The following is a 4395-nucleotide window of genomic DNA, read 5'->3' on the forward strand; positions in this document are numbered from 1 at the left end:
TGCTTGGCTCCGAACAGTCAGCAGAAGCGGCAGCTCAGAGCACGCAGCCACCCACCAGTGAGGCGGTCCTCAGTCCCTCTCCAGGTCGCGCCGCTCTGTGAGTGCCTCCCCCGCTTCCACATTACAATCTCGCCATCGAGTGTCCGTGGAGGATGGGAGCCATGCCTGCAGGTGCATCTCCCAGAGCTTCTTCCCCTGTCACTGAACAGACGGGGATGTTCTTTCCCCCGTGAGGGAGGGTGCTCCTGCGCATGCTGCCCTCTCTCTGGCTTTGCCTGTCTGGTTAGTTTCTCCACCCATCTATTACCCATCCGTCTCAATTATTTATCTATTCAACTATCAACCATCTGTCTCTACCTCTCGTGGGTGATTTCCATACTCCAACGCCCCTGCTTTCTAACAGGTGCCCTGTCGTGGCTCACACATAAAGTTACAATAGTTTGAAGTCAGACTGGGAAAAGCTAGCGAGACTGATCACGTACCCAAGCAAGTGGCCCCCTGTCCCCGGCCACCTGGAACATTAAAGGCAGAAGGTTCACATAATAAGATGAAATGTCTTTCATTGTATAATCAAAGAAACAAGCAAATATACAAAACTCTCCTTCACCCTGTGCGCCCACTCAGTTCCTTTCTGGTACCCTTTATGTCTAAAATTCTTACAATAATTTCTGCAGTTTCTTTTTCTGACTACTTCCTTGTCTATCATTTACTCTTTAAAATACTCCAATCAGCTTGTGCTCTCGGAGATTACCATTGTCACAAATCACCAGGCCTCATGCAACCTCTGCTTCTCCCTCGGAAGCTCCTTCTTTGAATTGTTTCCCCTTCACTTTCATGACTGAGTTCAGAATGACTGGCTTTCCCCTAAGGTTCCTCATTTTATTGTTTCTCCCTCTCTGCTGCCAGCTCCACTGCCTCCATCTGACCTGAGTGCAAATGCTGTCCCCTCTCCTCCTCCCTCTTCCTTCTCTTTCCTCAGGTCATCTCACCCAGCCATGTGGTTTCATATCTATCCTGATATATAAAAAGCTAGGGGCCGTCATGACCTAAACGACCAGACAGACAACCGAACAGCAGGCTGGCAGCGGGAGGGGGCTGTGGGTTCACATCTAAAATGACCAAACAAACAGTCACCAGGAGGTGCATGGAGGTGGGGCGCCTCCCGTGTGCGGTGGGAGGTGGGAGGCAGGAGGCAGGAGTCAGGAGGCAGGAGTCAGGAGGCGGGAGTCAGTCTAGGGAAAATTTCTCAGACTTGCTTGGTGCTGGGACTGGATGCATCCGAACTCACGGCAGGCTCTGCAGAGGTTCCTGGTGGCTGAGGGTGCACAGCCGGAGTGGGTGTGTGCATGAGCGTGGACCCGAGCGACACATACACACATACACTCACATGCCCGCACCCACACAGGGCCCTCGGCCGTGCCACCCGCGCCTCCCTGGACTTCACCCTCCAGCCTAGATCCCCCTGGTCCCGTGCCTGGTGGCCTGTCTCCGCCTAAAGTTTCTCAGTAACACAGCGTGTGGAGTTTGGGAGTCAGGATTGGGAGCGACAGTCTCCCCACCACCCGCTATCCCCACCCACCCACCCAGCCAGGGAAAGGGACAGGGAAGGGTGCCGGGGGCTCTTACCACTCAGGGCTGGCGGGGATGCGGCCAGAGGGGGACACAACCAAGCTGCCCCACCCCACCCCGCGGCCCGCCAGGGCTGGACCTGCCCCATGTGCCCCGCCCCAGCCCTGGAGCTCCGGGGGCGTTGGGTGCGCCCCTCCCCCGGCTGGGATGGTCCCTGCTGCACTTCCACCTCCTTGGGAAACTTTGCTTTTCCAGCTCTGTCCCTGCGGGAGAGCTGTAGGGGTGCCAGATCCCTTTCCTTCCTTCAAAAGTGCCCTGAAAAGCTCGCAGACAGCTATGCCGGGAAGGGGTTGCTCAAGTTCAGCAGGAGTTTGCGATTTGCTGAAGGCCCATTGAACAGTTTTCTCTTACCCCGTTTGTGGGAGTGTAATCTGATTTAAAACCAATGGACTAAACAAACAGAAGCACTTTCTAGAAAGTCAATTTGGAAATGTGGATCAAAATTCAAGTGAATTAGCTTTGGGTCAGGAGTTCCATGTCTGTGAATGTGTCCTAAGTAAACAGTCAAATAAGCAACTATGTTTACTGTAGTTGTTGATGCCAGGGGAAACCGGAAACAGCCCCACAATAAAGAGTCAGTGCAGTAAACCATAGTAATGTCAAAGTCAGGGATAACACTGTAGCCATTAAAAATCATGTCTGTAGCCCTAGCCAGTTTGGCTCAGTGGATAGAGCGTCAGCCTGCGGACTGAAGGGTCCCAGGTTCGATTCCGGCCAAGGGCATGCACCTTGGTTGCCGGCACATCCCTAATAGGGGGTGTGCAGGAGGCAGCTAATCAATGTTTCTCTCTCATCGATATTTCTAACTCTCTATCCCTTTCCCTTCCTCTCTGTAAAAAATCAATAAAAATATTTTTTTAAAAAATCGTCTCTACATCCAATTCGTTGACATGAAAAGAAGGCCATAGCCAAATATTAAGTGGAGGGCAGGGGAAGCTCAGAAGAGGGCATGTATATTTATATGTATGTATATTTTATATGTCAGGGAAATAACAGTTTTAAAAACAGTGATTCTCCCTGAGTTCCACAATTGTGAGTGTTAGCAAATTGTGTTTCAGGTGTGACAGGTGCCTTTGGTGCCCCCCACACACAGACATCCTTGCCTGTGGACAGCCTGAACCTTTGCCGCACCTGCCCCTCTCTGCTGTGGCAACGGCCCAATCAGACATTCCCTTTTATAGAGCTGGTTTCCTTCCCTCCTTTGCCCAAACCACGCCTTTACAACAAAAGAATATTAACCAAGCAATCCTAACAACAAGTTTTGTTGCCGACTGCAACTTATGCCCTTTTACGCAAATGTTGTTGCTTTCAAGCCTACCAGGTTGTATTTCAAAACTTTTATTTTTCTGCAACTTGACCATTTTCTATTCGCTTAAACTATTCTGGAGTATTTTAAATACATATAGAAAAGTACAGAATAATATGACAAATACTTATCTATACTAATAAAAGGGTAATATGCTAATTAGACCAGACATCTTCCAGACATCCTTCCGGAAAAAGCCACGGTGGCAGGGGCGGAGGCATAGGCAGTTAGGGGCAACCAAGCTGGCAGGGGAGGGCAGTTAGGGGCAACCAGGCAGGGAGATAGGTGATTGGTTAGGAGCCAGCGGTCCCAGGTTACGAGAGGGAGGTGGGATCGGGCCTAAACCTGCAGTCAGACATCCCCTGAGGGGTCCTGGAATGGAGAGGGTGCAGGCTGGGCTGAGGGACCTCCTCCTGTGCATGAATTTCATGCACTGAGCCTCTAATATATATAAACGCCTAAGCAACTGTTACAACTGAATGACCGGAACAACCAGAACAACTGGTTGACCAGTCACTATGATGCTCACTGTCCACCAGGGGGCAGACTCTCAATGCAGGAGCTTCCCCTGGTGGTCAGTGTGCTCCCACAGGGGGAGTACCACTCAGCCAGAAGCCGGGCTCATGGCTGGCGAGCACAGCTGCAGTGGCCGGAGCCTCTCCCGCCTCCGAGGCAGCACTACTGAGCAGTGGCAGCAGGTGCAGTGGACCGGGATGAGCGTGAGTGGCACAGCACCCGGCCCCAGCTTGGGCTCCTCCCTGGCCGCAGGCCACTTGGCACACTGCTACATCCCTTGGGGGATGTCCCACTGCTGGTTTAGGCCCGATCCCTGGCAGTGGGATCCCAGGGGGTCCCAGATTGCGAGAGGGCGCAGGCCAGGCTGAGGGACCACCCCCACCTCAGCCCCCAGGCAAAAATCCATGCACCAGGCTTTTAGTGTGCTAATAAAACAATTAAGTTCTCAGTGTGGCCTTCTTGTCTTGGCATTTGCATGTGAATGATTTACTGGCATGTTCAAGTTAATGAATCCAAAGTTAAACTATTTCCATTTTCATAAAAATCTCACAACACAGTCAGTTTTGTACTAAACAACTCAAGAGTCATCTGGATTCTTCTTTTGTCTTACCTCCCATTATCAATGTATCAGTAAGTCTCAGTGGTTTCCTTTCACACCCAAATAGCATTGATTCTCTTTTTCTTCTGCTACCATATCTGCTCAGGTCACGGTCTCACGCCCGAATCATTCTTATCAGCTCCTGACATTTCTCCTTCTACCACCTTTCCTCTCCAGCCTTTCTCTTCAAAAAAACAAAACGCTATTCCTAAAACATTAATTAAACTATTCCATGCCCCTGAATAAAACATTTCAAAGAATGTAAAATCCACACTCCCCTATGATGACAATGCTCTGAATAACATGCCTTTGGCCTTTGGCTCTAAACTCTCCTTAGTTGACAACC

Source organism: Myotis brandtii, unplaced genomic scaffold, assembly GCF_000412655.1.
Source record: "Myotis brandtii unplaced genomic scaffold, ASM41265v1 scaffold634, whole genome shotgun sequence".
Lineage (NCBI taxonomy): Eukaryota > Metazoa > Chordata > Mammalia > Chiroptera > Vespertilionidae > Myotis > Myotis brandtii.